Below are 15,337 nucleotides of genomic sequence, written 5' to 3'. Positions count from 1 at the left end.
TCCCTCTCTCCCTCCATCCCTCCCTCCATCCATCTCTCCCTCCATCCATCTCTCCCTCCATCCATCTCTCCCTCCATCCATCCCTCCATCCATCCCTCCCTCCATCTCTCCCTCCATCCATCCTTCTCTCCCTCCATCCATCCCTCCATCTCTCCCTCCATCCCTCTCTCCCTCCATCCATCCCTCCATCCCTCCCTCCATCCATCTCTCCATCCATCCATCCCTCCCTACACACACGGAGCAGCCAGCAGGCGGGTCGGTCCTCTGAGCTCACCGCAAACATCATCATCATTAGTAACCGCAACCCCTCCCCGCCCCTCCCTCTTCTCCAGGACTCCCCGCCCCTCCCCCTCCTCCAGGACTCCCCGCCCCTCCTCCTCGCCCCTCCCCCTCCTCCAGGACTCCCCGCCCCTCCTCCTCGCCCCTCCCCCTCCTCCAGGACTCCCATACAGACACCCAGCTGCCGGCCGGGGCTGATCCGGGCCCCCAGGAGGACCCCATCCACAGCCCGTGTCCTTGGCCCCGCATCGGATCCGTCCCCTCCACAGAGAATCGTCCAGGCCGGGGAGAGGAGGAAGTAGCCGGAAGGGAGGCAGCTCGGCGGGGGGAGAGCAGGGCCCCGATCGGGGTGTGGAGGAAGGATCGTGTGTGGGGACACCGGAGACACAGGTGAGTGCCGGCCTGTCCGGGGCCATCGGAGAGCAAGGCCGGTGTATAGGACATACTCCATGCGGATCGGGGCTGGGAGACACTGCAGGGACAGGCGACATCCTCCATGTGTGTGATCTCCATACAGGAGACGGCCGGACATCCCCAATTCACAGCCCGATGGGCGCCTCCGGGCCGGGAGAGGAGCTGCTGGGCGGACATCGCTGGGTGTGGGGGGGCTGTGTGTATGTATGTATGTGTGTGTATGTGTGCATGTGTGATCTGTGTGTGTGATCTCTATGTGTATGTATGATCTGTGTGTGTGCATGTATGATCTGTGTGTGTGCATGTATGATCTATGTGTGTGATCTCTATGTGTATGTATGATCTCTGTGTGTGCATGTATGATCTGTGTGTGTGATCTCTATGTGTATGTATGATCTCTATGTATGTGTATATGTATGTATGTGTGCATGTATGATCTCTGTGTGTGCATGTATGATCTGTGTGTGTGTGTGTATATGTATGTATGTGTGCATGTATGATCTATGTGTGTGCATGTATGTGTGCATGTATGATCTATGTGTGTGTATATGTATGTATGTGTGTGTGATCTCTATGTGTATATGTATGATCTCTGTGTGCATGAGCTGTATGTGTATGATCTCTGTGTATGTGTGATCTCTATGTGTGCATGTATGTATGTATGTTTATATGTATGATCTGTATGTATGTATATATGTATGATCTCTATGTATGTGTATAATGTATATGTATGATCTGTGTGTGTGATCTCTATGTATGTGTGTATGATGTATATGTATGATCTCTATATGTGTGCGTATAAATTCTATTTATATATGTATGATCTCTATGTATGTGTGTGTGATCTCTATGTATATGTATGATCTCTATGTGTGTGTATGATCTCTGTGCATGATCCCTATGAATATGTATGATCTCTATGTAAATGTATGATGTGACTTCAACACACACATGTGATAAGTCTGGAGTGGAGAGCCCCCACTGGTAGCCGTGGACAACGGATCCACTTTGTAGTTTTCTGAGGTTCACGATACACATCTGACCATACAATCTACTTTACATTTACCAAAACGAATGTAATGATCCACGTAATGACCAATAATGAGTAATGACCCCCCGAAACCAATCGGTTTGTAGCCAATGAGGCCATTGCACGCCATACTGGTTGGTAGCTTGTATCCGATTGTAATGTGTGTGGTGAGCTTAAACAAATCCGCTTGCAGTTGTATGTATATAGGAAAACTGATTTGAAGGGTAGACTGAGTGTCTTCCCGTCATTCTCAACTGAGGTTCCATGGAGGATTGGGGTTCCTTCACAGGTTGATAGGGGTTCCGTATGCCGTGACTATTTGACTTCCCATGTGATGGTTCCTGCATAGCTCTCAGGTCAATGCTGTTTAGAAGAGACGGTTGTAAAACACCAGAGATATTTGCTGTCTGTGAGGGCGATATATTTCCTGCTGATCACCTGTGTAAGGGGCATTATTTTCACTGACAAATAAAATTGTGGAATTCTTCCCACTGGCCACCAATGTACCGGGATTCCTCCCACTGGCCACCAATGTACCGGGATTCCTCCCACTGGCCACCAATGTACCGGGATTCCTCCCACTGGCCACCAATGTACCGGGATTCCTCCCACTGGCCACCAATGTACCGGGATTCCTCCCACTGGCCACCAATGTACCGGGATTCTTCCCACTGCCAACCTCTATAAGGGGGATCTCCTGACTGACCACCAGTATACGGGACATTCTTCCCACTGAACCACCAGTATACGGGGCATTGTTCCCACTGAACCACCAGTATACGGGGCATTATTCCCACTGAACCACCAGTATAGGGGGCATTGTTCCCACTGACCACCAGTATAGGGGGCATTGTTCCCACTGACCACCAGTATAGGGGGCATTGTTCCCACTGACCACCAGTATAGGGGGCATTGTTCCCGCTGACCACCAGTATAGGGGGCATTGTTCCCGCTGACCACCAGTATAGGGGGCATTGTTCCCGCTGACCACCAGTATAGGGGGCATTCTTCCCACTGACCACCAGTATAGGGGGCATTCTTCCCACTGACCACCAGTATAGGGGGCATTCTTCCCACTGACCACCAGTATAGGGGGCATTCTTTCCACTGACCACCAGTATAGGGGGCATTCTTTCCACTGACCACCAGTATAGGGGACATTCTTCCCACTGAACCACCAGTGTAGGGGACATTCTTCCCACTGAACCACCAGTGTAGGGGACATTCTTCCCACTGAACCACCAGTATACGGGACATTCTTCCCACTGAACCACCAGTATACGGTCCATTCTTCCCACTGAACCACCAGTATACGGGACATTCTTCCCACTGAACCACCAGTATACGGGGCATTGTTCCCACTGAACCACCAGTATACGGGGCATTGTTCCCACTGAACCACCAGTATACGGGGCATTGTTCCCACTGAACCACCAGTATAGGGGGCATTGTTCCCACTGAACCACCAGTATAGGGGGCATTGTTCCCACTGACCACCAGTATAGGGGGCATTGTTCCCACTGACCACCAGTATAGGGGGCATTGTTCCCACTGACCACCAGTATAGGGGGCATTGTTCCCACTGACCACCAGTATAGGGGGCATTGTTCCCGCTGACCACCAGTATAGGGGGCATTGTTCCCGCTGACCACCAGTATAGGGGGCATTGTTCCCGCTGACCACCAGTATAGGGTGCATTCTTCCCGCTGACCACCAGTATAGGGTGCATTCTTCCCGCTGACCACCAGTATAGGGGGCAGTCTTCCCGCTGACCACCAGTATAGGGGGCAGTCTTCCCGCTGACCACCAGTATAGGGGGCAGTCTTCCCGCTGACCACCAGTATAGGGGGCAGTCTTCCCGCTGACCACCAGTATAGGGGGCAGTCTTCCCGCTGACCACCAGTATAGGGGGCAGTCTTCCCGCTGACCACCAGTATAGGGGGCAGTCTTCCCACTGACAATTGACGTAAGTTTTCATTCTTTCCACTGTCCACCAACATGGGGGGGCATTCTTTTCACTGTCCACCAATGTAAGAGACGTTTTTCCCACTGCCTCTAATAAATTGTTTTTAGCAGGAGTTTCCCCACACCTGAAAGGTATTTGAAGGGTTCTTCTAGGGAGGGATAGCTGAGAATGGCTGCTCTAGGAATATAGGTCATGCAATCAAAATGTATTTGTATATCCAATTAATATTGCTGAAACTTTCCATTGAGTCCTTTCCATACCAAGTGACAACGTCATGTTTTTATATGTGTAGAATGTGGAAACACGCACAGCACATATAATGGGCATATACTGTATTTTGTCATATAGTACTGCGTTGCATCTGCGTTTTGTCCCCGGGGGGAAGTAGCAGACACCATGTAGTGTGGATTTTAGTATCTCGTATCTGAAGTCTTGCAGGCCTTCTGTTGGGGTGTGGTGCAGCCTGATGTTTAGGGCTTTTCCTTCAAGTCATTATCTACGTTGCACTTCCCTTCCTATGTGAATTCCACGATATTACGTTTCGGTTACCACCCAAGGCATTTTGGGACAGTTGGAGAGCTTTGCCGAGATATGTGAACAATCGGAAGGTTTGCGTGGGCGTCCTGTTGAATAGATCGGCTCCTTGGCCATATTGTTTTGCCTTTAATGATTCGTTTTCCTGGAGGAATTCTGTTCGATGTTCTCTTCATGTGGAAGCTTGGATGAGGAACTAGGAATTCTCCCAATGATGTGAGAGCCAGCGTGGAAATCAGTGGGAGTCGCTCTTCATTTGTTATGTGGAGTATATGACCTTCATATGTTGCGATCACGCTTCTCGAATAGTCGATGTCGTAGCATGACAGCACAATAATGGTTTCTGCGTTTTTCTGCCTCAAAGGGATATTAAATTAATTGCTCTGAATTTGCCAGCCCTGAAATAGTGTACTGGATGTCAGGGGAGTTTCTGTTTTTCTGTGCCCCCGTTTAGTTTCCGGATCAGGCCTGCTCTGTAAGGCATGACAAAGAGCATTTATGATATACAAAGTAATTTAAAGTAAACCCCGAAGGCCACTTTACGCGGGTTCGTCTTGCTGCAGTGCGTTGCACGCACGTTAAATTGCATTGCTTTAAAGCTGAATTCTGGAGAAAAGAAAAAAATCCTTTGCATTGGCACTCCTCATGCAACTGCAAGGGTTAAATACTAATGTATGGCTAGAGTACCCGTAACAAGCACTTAAAAATAAAAAATGGCGCGAGGTTCCCCTACCCAAATTCAGTTTGCATGTGGAGGGGCTGTATCTGGGAGTCCCCTTATTGTTCCAGATTCTGAGAAGCCCCCACAGAACCATCAGGCAGGGTGGTGGGGAAGAGACCCTTGTTCTCTTCAACATGGGAACAAGGTGCTTTGCCAGGGGAGTCCCCCTTCGGCAAGGTAACCCCCATGTGGAGGGGGTGTGGCCTGATAAGCTGCACGAGTGGGGGCCACACACTTGTCCTTCCTCTTTCCTGGCCAGCCAGGCTGCATGCTCTGATAAAGGTCTGGTATAGAATTTGGGGGGGGGGGGGGGAATCACATGCAATTTTTTTTTTAAATTCAGATTGGATTACGGGGACCCCCCCACGCCATTCTTTTAAAATAGTGTCCTAGCTCTTTTGTTTACATTCATCTGTCAGCTGGGAATCCCTGGCTGATAGCTGAATGAGCAGGGCGGGAAGGAGTTGCTGGTTGTTAGGACCCCGGCGGGTGCCAACTCCCTGACAACCAGCATCTCTGAACTGAAACTGTCACATTTAGCAGTAGTGGGAATATCACTGAAATGTTTACCTTCTCGCTGTTTCCGGAGGTCCAGTCTGGTAAAGTGTTACCGCAAAAAGCTCTGTTGTTCCAAGAGGGCGTCCATGAACGTCCACCTGGAACCGCGCCCCATGGCGTGTTTCTGGCGCTTTGTGATTGCTGTGTCTATTGGACACAGAAGATCACATATCGAGGTAAAGGGCCAATCACAGCGGGCCTTTATCATGTGATCAGCTGTGTCCAATCACACGTGCTGGTGATCGGCAGTACTTTGCTCACATGCCGTCACAGCATGAGGAGAGGAGAGCCTGTAACTGACAAGTGTGACGGGCATGTGCCTTGATTATCAGTGCAGCCTATCAGCGCTCATATGTGAAGGAGAAAAATTACTTATTTGCAAAATTATATAACCGAAACAAAGAAAAAGGTGTTTTTTTTTTTTGTTTTTTGTTTTTTTAATTGGTCTTTTTTCATTTGTTCAGTAAACAATAGAACAGTTAGTGGTGAATAAATACCGCCAAAAGAAGGCTCGAAAAACTGCTAAAAATGTCATATGGGTACAGTATATCAAACTCGCCCAAGCTCAACCGCTCAATCACAGCTGAAGGCAGGTGCTCAGGCTAAAGCGTCCACTTGTACCAAGATGTCTTCCAAGATATTAGCCGGCAACTCGATTGCTTCTAAATCCAGCTTCTTTATTGGTTACAAAATATTAGTACAAGATCTGCAAATGGTTATTTTTATAGTATTTACAGATCCTGTATTCATATTTTGTAACCAATAAAGAAGCTGGATTTAGAAGAGATCGAGCTGCCGTCTATTTTGGAAGATAAAGTGGGTACAGTGTTGCATGACCGCGCAATTGTTATTCAAAGTGCGATCTCACTGAAAGCTGAAAATTGGCCTTGCCAGGAAGGGGTGAAAGTGCTGGTAGGCAAGTGGTTAATACTAGCTGTGGATTTAGGAAGACTGAAAACAACATTTTAAAATGTACGTTAGCATGTTAGGACAGCCATTCTCAGCCAGGTTCTGTGGGTTCCTCCAGAGTTGTCTAGGAGTTTCTTGAGCCGGGGCTGATTCATCTCCCATCTGATGGAGCCTGCATGGGTTCAGATCCATTGCCACTTATGCAGGCCATAGACGGGGAGAAAACCGTCCGTTTTTTAACAAAAAAACAAAAAATCGGTCGTTCAATAGGCCGACGTTACCACCAACAGTAAAAAAATCGGCCGATTTTCTTCCCGTCTACGGCCGGCATTTAATTACTTCTGTCCCTGCAGAGAGACCCGCTATTATATTTGACATTAAAAAGTATTGCGGTTGCAACATTGTATCTATTTGTATCCATTTCGGATACAGATGGGTTTTTTCAGATACAAATAGATACATTGTTGCAACCGCAAGACTTTTTAATGTCAAATATAATAGCGGACTGGAATTCTTCTTCTTTCTCTTCTACTTCTTCTTTCTCTTCTACTTCTTCTTTCTCTTCTACTTCTTCTTCTTCTTCCTCCTCCTCCTCTTCCTCTTCTTCCAGGTCACGGCTCATGCGCAGATTTTTTATCAGTAAAAAGATCGGCCAATTTGGCCATCATTGCCGCGAAAATCGGACGATTTTTTTTTTTTCCCCAACTTTACCGATCAAAAAAATCTGACAAAATCCAGAAAAACCTCCGACCAATTAACCCCTTAATGGTGCGAAAATCAGCCGTTTTTTTTTTTTTTTTTGTTCGAAAAATCAGCTGACTTTCGACCCATCTACGGCCTGCATTAGACTAACAGAAGAGCGCCAATGATCGTTTTACTTGTTTATAAGGGTGACACTCCTCTTCCCAACAACCACCAATGCAGGAGGCATTCTTCCCACTCACCCCTGATGAATTAATTTGAATATGGGTTCCCTAAGACCTGAAATTTAATTCAAGGGTTCCTTTGGGATAACACGGTTGTGGCATAAGCGCACTATTGATAGGCCACTGCCACCTAGCGTCCCAGGTTTCTAGGATGCAGGCGGCCTCTACACACTAGCGTATATGGTTACATCTAGGATCCTTGGTTGCTAGGAAACAGGTGGTCTCTGCCATCTAGTCTCTTGGTTGCTAGGATGCAGGCTCCTACAAACAGGCGGCTTCTGATACACCCTAGCATAGTTGGTCGCTAGGAGACAAGTGGCACATGTCGATAGCATCCTAGGTTGCTAGGATGCAGTAGGCTGGCGGCAGTGGCAGATAACTGTGCAGATGGGCCCATAACTTACACACTGCTGTATACAGATACATACAAAACTATGTGCTGTAACATCTGTAATCTGCATTTGTTACATTGTGTGAATGAGCCGTGTAGATTATAGGAGATTTTTGTGATTTGGTTTTATATCTCCTTTAATCCACGGACGCCCATCATCTCTGTTCTGGTAAACTGAGATAATTGGTTGCTTTGGGATACTTCCCATTGAATGAGGTCATGTTTCATCTTACAATAGCCCCGTATAAAGGTCGTTTTGTTCATGTAATCCTAATCAGCGGCATTAGGTCACCATCTTTAATTGGGTGATTCCTCCTCACTCCTGCACCTCTCTACCGCAGGCGTCATTCACACGGCATTAAACATTTTACTGATGTTGTCACACATGTGTCTTCTAGGGGAAGTTCCTGCACATTGATTAGTAAAATACTTTCACACCGATGCCTTTAATGCCTAGAGACGCGTATGGATGCATCATTTGTTTTTATGATCATTTATTTTTCCACTTTCCACTTAATTTACTCGTGTATGCATGCGTTTATATGCATAAGAGCGTAAAGCGCGTGTTCTTCGCCTCAGATTGTTGGATTCTGTGTCACAGATCTTATGTTCTCACACCTGTGTGAATGGCTCCATTGAAAACAATGCAGCTGCATTCAGATCCATAATTAGAAAAACACATTTTTATGTGTATTTTCATGGCTGTGTGAATAAGCCCGGGGTCACACATGTGCGGTGCGGCATATCGCATGTGATTCGCACAGGAACTGCACCGCATTCCTGCGCAAATCACATGCGAATTCTGTGTGGTGCTCAAATCGCACTGCATCTGCACCAAAAAGGTGCTGGGCCCTTTTTTTGGTGCTCACTAGAATCGGATTGCATGGGGATTCACACACGTGCCCTGTAGGCAGGAAGGGGGTATAAGTGCCCTGTAGGCAGGAAGGGGGTAGAAGTGCCCTGTAGGCAGGAAGGGGGTAGAAGTGTCCTGTAGTCGGGAAGGGGGTAGAAGTGCCCTGTAGGCGGGAAGGGGGTAGAAGTGCCCTGTAGGCAGGAAGGGGGTAGAAGTGCCCTGTAGGCAGGAAGGGGGTAGAAGTGCCCTGTAGGCAGGAAGGGGGTAGAAGTGCCCTGTAGGCAGGAAGGGGGTAAAAGTCCACAGTAGGCGGGAAGGGGGTAGAAGTGCACAGTAGGCGGGAAGGGGGTAGAAGTGCCCTGTAGGCGGGAAGGGGGTAGAAGTGCCCGGTGGGCAGGAAGGGGGTAAAAGTGCCCGGTGGGCAGGAAGGGGTTAGAAGTGCCCGGTGGGCAGGAAGGGGTTAGAAGTGCCCGGTGGGCAGGAAGGGGTTAGAAGTGCCCGGTGGGCAGGAAGGGGTTAGAAGTGCCCGGTGGGCAGGAAGGGGGTAGAAGTGCCCTGTAGGCAAGTGGTTAATGAATTAAAAAATAAATATATATATCCCAATTTTCTGTAACCTATGAAAGATGATGTTATTCTGAGTACATGGATACCTAACATGTGACGCTTTAATATTGCACACACTCCTGGAATGGCGCCAAACTACGGTACCTTATAATCTTAATGGGGACACTTTAAAAATGTGTACAAGTGGCTAGTATAGAGTTACAGAGGAGGTCTGTTGCTGGAATGATTGCTCTTGCTCTGACGTTCATGGCGATACCTCACATGTGTGGTGTGAACACCCGGGGGATGGGGGAAGTTTAAAAAAAAAACATTTCCAAGGTCCATGGTGTGTCGGCTATTATATATTCTTGCTTATGATGTTATCGGCTCAATTGGTATTGAGAACAGTAAGGCTACGTTCACACTAGCTTGTGTGTAGGCGGCAGAGAGGCATTTGGGAAGCTTTTTTACCACTTCCCAAATGCCTCTGACAATTCTGCACATTGCAGCACATGGTGCTGTTCTAATGGGAGCGTTAGCATCGCGGTAAAACGGACGCCTCTGGTGGAGTCAGGAGGCATTGAAGCCTCCTATTCTAGTCTATGGTGCCGCTCCACAAACGCCCGGCCGGCGTTTGCGACGGGCTTGCGACGCGGATGCAGGGCATTTGCAGAGCGGTAACACCATTCAAACTTTATTATAGGCGTTTGTGGGGTGTTTTTTAACGCTCGGCAAACACCTAGCAACCGCTGCTAAACCGTGTTTGCGGAGCGTTAAACACTCCACAAACACCGGACCAACGCTTGCCAAACGCTATACGGGCGTTTGGCAAGCGTTGGTAAAACAGCCAAGTGTGAACGAGCCCTAAATCAGGCCATAGACGTGGGGACAATCAAGAACAATCCAAGTTATGCAGACCATACACGGGTCGTATTCTGAATGGGTTTTCCCTCGAAAATCAGAAATTTCTTGCGTTTTGTAATCTGATGGCGCCACCATTGATTTTGAAATTCAACCAACCAAGCCTTCAATTTCACCTCGTGTTGCTATTTTCTTTCCTTCCCAGGTCACAGCTCACGCTCATTTCCTTTTAATTTATATTTCCGGCACGATTCTCCCATCATTGATTCGAAATTTGTTCGTTTTCCAAAACATTTACAACATGCCAATCACTCAAGTTCGATGGTCACGTGAAAATTGGCTGTTTCTGGGACCCACTAATGGTGCGAAATTCTTAGAAAATTCTTTCGGAATGACCCATGTACGGCCGGCTTTAGCTTGTCTTGCAAGTTCAGAACATAAAATAAACATCAGCTCTTCCAGGCCACTAATTAAAACTTAGGTCAGTCCCTCACTAACAGGGTGCCCCCTAACGGGTTTCCCAAAACACAGACCTCCGTTGTACCCTTTTAGTGTTCTGTCGGAAGTCGGCCTTTTCACACAGCAGCCGCTCCCACAGCACTGAGAGAGAAGGCCCCGACCATGAGTCTGCACTGAGAGAGAGAAGGCCCCGACCATTAGTCTGCACTGAGAGAGAGAAGGCCCCGACCATCAGTCTGCAGTGAGAGAGAGAAGGCCCCGACCATCAGTCTGCACTGAGAGAGAGAAGGCCCCGACCATCAGTCTGCACTGAGAGAGAGAAGGCCCCGACCATCAGTCTGCACTGAGAGAGAGAAGGCCCCGACCATCAGTCTGCACTGAGAGAGAGAAGGCCCCGACCATCAGTCTGCACTGAGAGAAAGAAGGCCCCGACCATCAGTCTGCACTGAGAGAGAGAAGGCCCCGACCATCAGTCTGCACTGAGAGAGAGAAGGCCCCGACCATCAGTCTGCAGTGAGAGAGAGAAGGCCCCGACCATCAGTCTGCACTGAGAGAGAGAAGGCCCCGACCATCAGTCTGCACTGAGAGAGAGAAGGCCCCGACCATCAGTCTGCACTGAGAGAGAGAAGGCCCCGACCATCAGTCTGCACTGAGAGAGAGAAGGCCCCGACCATCAGTCTGCAGTGAGAGAGAGAAGGCCCCGACCATCAGTCTGCACTGAGAGAGAGAAGGCCCCGACCATCAGTCTGCACTGAGAGAGAGAAGGCCCCGACCATGAGTCTGCACTGAGAGAGAGAAGGCCCCGACCATCAGTCTGCACTGAGAGAGAGAAGGCCCCGACCATCAGTCTGCACTGAGAGAGAGAAGGCCCCGACCATCAGTCTGCACTGAGAGAGAGAAGGCCCCGACCATCAGTCTGCAGTGAGAGAGAGAAGGCCCCGACCATCAGTCTGCAGTGAGAGAGAGAAGGCCCCGACCATCAGTCTGCAGTGAGAGAGAGAAGGCCCCGACCATCAGTCTGCAGTGAGAGAGAGAAGGCCCCGACCATCAGTCTGCACTGAGAGAGAGAAGGCCCCGACCATTAGTCTGCACTGAGAGAGAGAAGGCCCCGACCATTAGTCTGCACTGAGAGAGAGAAGGCCCCGACCATTAGTCTGCACTGAGAGAGAGAAGGCCCCGACCATCAGTCTGCACTGAGAGAGAGAAGGCCCCGACCATTAGTCTGCTTGTCAGGGGGGTTCCCTTTTAATGTGTCGAGGTTTTCCCCTCTTCAGATAGACTTCTTGTTTCATAGAACGTTCTTTTAGTTCCTTACTTTTTGTCTATACAAGACTGATGAATAAACAAGAATTCAGATTCCAGAAGTGGATGGAAAGAGAACAGCCCTGTATCCGCATTGAACGGGAGGTGAGAGCCTTGCAGGAGATGCTATGAGGCCTGGGGTCTGAGGATATCCATAAGAAGAAGGCTTTGTAGCATTGCAAGCAGCACAGGATCCACGTCCTGAAAAGTATTAGTGGGGCTTTTACCATTCATCTTAACCATGTTTTGCAGCATTACCATCCTGTAAGGACTTGTTACCAGTGTTCAGGACTATAATGTACTTCGTACATCCAAAGAATTGTCAACTGTTCATCAGTTGTTATTGTTAATAAAGCTTCAAAAAGCCTCTCCAATGCCTCGTGTGCGCAACACAAGGAGAGTTTGTGTTTTTAGGAGGCGGGATGCACAGCGGAGTTAATGCCGAGTTATGTGCAGGATGAAGATGCCATTTATTATGTACAGCCAATGCCAGGGGAACGTATCCTGAAGTGGTAAAGCGGAGTTCTGCTCACCCTGTCAAAAAATAAAAGTCAGCAGCTACAAAAACTGACAGCTGCTGACTTTTAAAAAAACGGCCACTTACCTGTCCCTCGGTCCCGTGGTGTGTCCCCCGCAGCCCATTTCACCGGCCATCCTGGATTCCAGGAGGCCGACATCTTCAGTGTGGGCACCCGGCTGGGATAGCTTACGGCTTCACAACCGGGTGCCCGCTGCGCATGCGTGAGTAGTGCTGCACTTCATGAATGGTCCTGTAGACATCTGGGACCTGTCACGTGTCCCAAAAGACTAGAGGGAGGGGGGACAACTTCCACTTCCAATTTCCTAGGCGATCAGACCAGAAGTGGGAGCAGGTATCTGTCAAATTTGGGTACCCGCTCCCCCGCCCCACAAAGGTGCCAATCCTTAATGGGGAGCAGGGGAGACGTCCTTAAAGTGGAACTTCCCCTTTTGGGTGGAGCTCTGCTTTAAGAGCAAGCTTGATCAATGTAGAACAGGGGTATCAAACCAAATTTCATGGCAGGCCACATCAGCATTATGGTTGCCCTCAAAGGGCCGGTTGTATCTGTAAGGCTAGATTTCCAGAACCCCCCCCCCCCCCATTACATCAGAAGTCAAGATCCCCCCACCCTCCCTTACTTCACTGTGCACACGTTTTACCTTGTGTTGCCTGGGGGCTGCGAAGTAGAAAGTGCAGAGTCTGGAGGTGGACCGGCTGGAGTCTGCTGAAGGCTGATACCAGGGGAGGTGGAGATGAGAAGAGCTGCGGCTCGTCCTCTCTGATGCCAACTGCTGAGATGGGGTGGGGGGGCAGAAATGAGCATCTCCGTGGCTGCACAATGAAGCACAGGATGTGGCGGAGGAGTTCAGTCCTCCTTTCTGCTGAAAAAAAGTAGGGTTGGAGACAAAGGGAAGGGGGTGGGTGAACTGCAGGAGAGGTGTAAAGCCCACGTGAAATGGCCTGGCCCTCCGCATTCAGCCCACGGGCCTTGTGTTTGACACATATGATGTAGAAGCTGGAAGTGGCTAGCTGGAATGAGGTTTACTGTTTTGATGGAGGTTTAAGACCCCTTAACCCCCTCCCATCCTTCCATTGTATATAAACGGCCGGACGGTGGCAGTGCAGGGTCGGGTGAACGTTTATGAATGGCCTCCCTGCACCCTGCTTGTGCGCTTCCTGGGAGTGTGCAGCACCGCGATCCGGTGCCCGTTGTGTCCTCCGGACACAGTGGAACACAGATCGTTGGACGGGACCTCTGTACGAGGTCACGATCATGTGATCACTGATTGCCCAATCCGTGATCACATGCAGAGTAGTAAGCAAGATGTCACTTGTGACATCATTGCTTACTACGTGTGAAATCTGAATGAACACAGAGATCACATGGTACAGGGTCATTCACAACAGCCTTGTACCATGTGACAAGCTGTGACCAATCACAGCTCACTCAGTAATTCTCAATGGCTGCAAGAATGCAGCTAGAGAGAAGGAGAAATGATTGCTTTTATGGGTGTAAAAGCAATCAGTGTAAAAAAAAAAAAAAATCTTCATCACCCTCCACAAGTAGTACCGTGTCACGAATTTTCCAACATGCCCGATAAATGAAATGGGGAGGAACCACGAAAATAAACCGGTGCCATTGCGCCACTAACCAAGCGAAAATCGGTCGATTACTCTTCGGTGCGATTTTCGAAGTCCTCATGTACACGGGACGTTTTTACAGCGGCTGTTTTTTGGCTTTTGACATTTTTTTCCGTACTGCCAGTAAACCCCCCAGCATGTTCTCCTATGTGTCCGTGCACACAGACTGGAATCAACGTTTTTTTGGCAGGGGCATCTTTTGGCTGGAAAAAACCCAGAGCTAATGGGTTTCCAGAGTTTTTTTAGCTGTGAAAACGCTCTAATGCTGCAAAACGCGGTAAATCGGGGCAAACCAGCGTTTTGGAATTTTTTTTACCGGTAACAAAAACCTCTAAAAAATGCAAACTCAAAGAAATGCCGCTAAACGCTACTACAAAAATGCTAAAAAAAAAACGCTGAAAAGCTCACATTTTTATTGTGACTTTACACAGCTAACATTACCAGCGTTATTAAAACGCCCCGTGTGTATGGAGCCTAAAGGCGGCCATAGATTTCCGATTTTCTTGACGAATTATCGGCCGATAAAAAAATCGTCCGATATTCGTACCGTTAGTGGGGAAAATGTCGGCCGTTTTTCTTAATTTTAAGAGATTTTGAAAATCGGCCAAGCTGGAAAATTCTGGGACGATTTGTTAGATCGGCCGATTTTTCGTGGTAATTTATGGTCAGATCGGCCGATTTTCGTGGTAATTTATGGTCAAATCGGCCGTTCTTCTGGCTGATTTGACAATAAATTGACTATGAAGAAAAAGAAGAAATAGATTTTGCAGGAGAAGAAGAAATAGAATATCAAGAAGAAGAATAGAAGAAAAGAGGAGAAGATGAAATAGATTTTGCAGAAGAAGACGGAGAAGAAAAAAAGCTGCAACATTGTATCTATTTGTATGCATTTCGGATACAGATGTTTCTATTCAACTACAAATAGATACAATGTTGTTTCTCTTCTTCTTCTGCATAATCTATTTCTTCTGTCAGATATAATAGCGGATCTCTATGCAGGGACACCTCTATTATATTAATTGACGGCCGCAGACGGGACTAAAACCCACTGGCTTTTTTTTTTAATTAGTGGCAACGTTGGCCGTCTGAACGACCGATTTACGACTTTTCAAAAAAAACGGCCGATTGTCCCCACGTCTATGGCCTGCTTAAGGCTGAGAACTGATCAGAGAGCTCAGTGGAGCGCTGGGCTGTGGAAAGGGCGGAAGCCCGCTGGCTCTCAGTGGATCCCTGAAAGGCTGAGCTAGGTGCCAATCCAGGCTCCTGAATGGATCCCGACCATATGGTTGCGATCCTTCCCCCAACCTGGACCGGCTGAGTGACATCAACCAAGATCTAGCCTGTGCTGCTTTGACTTGGCTGCTCCTTCTGCCACCTCAGAGGTCACCTGTCTGTGCGGGAGCTATACAGAAGAAAGCGCGCCGCGGCTC

The 15,337-nt window shown here is 48.5% G+C and overlaps 1 protein-coding gene across 1 annotated transcript in view; it reads left to right on the top strand.

Moving 5' to 3' along the window:
* Nucleotides 1-418: 418 nt before the first annotated feature.
* RALA (RAS like proto-oncogene A) overlaps nt 419-15,337 on the top strand; it is a 94,740-nt gene continuing 79,821 nt past the window's right edge. The window contains exon 1 of the mRNA XM_089681094.1: nt 419-669. The gene's annotated coding sequence lies outside the window, so the exon portion shown is untranslated. The remainder of the gene's footprint in view (nt 670-15,337) is intronic.

The sequence above is a fragment of the Staurois parvus genome, unplaced genomic scaffold (assembly GCF_062004578.1).
Source record: "Staurois parvus isolate SC_StPar_1 unplaced genomic scaffold, SC_StPar_1.0 ptg000259l, whole genome shotgun sequence".
Lineage (NCBI taxonomy): Eukaryota > Metazoa > Chordata > Amphibia > Anura > Ranidae > Staurois > Staurois parvus.
The sequence above is the reverse complement of the archived record's forward strand: the minus strand, read 5'-3'. Positions and strand labels throughout refer to the sequence as shown.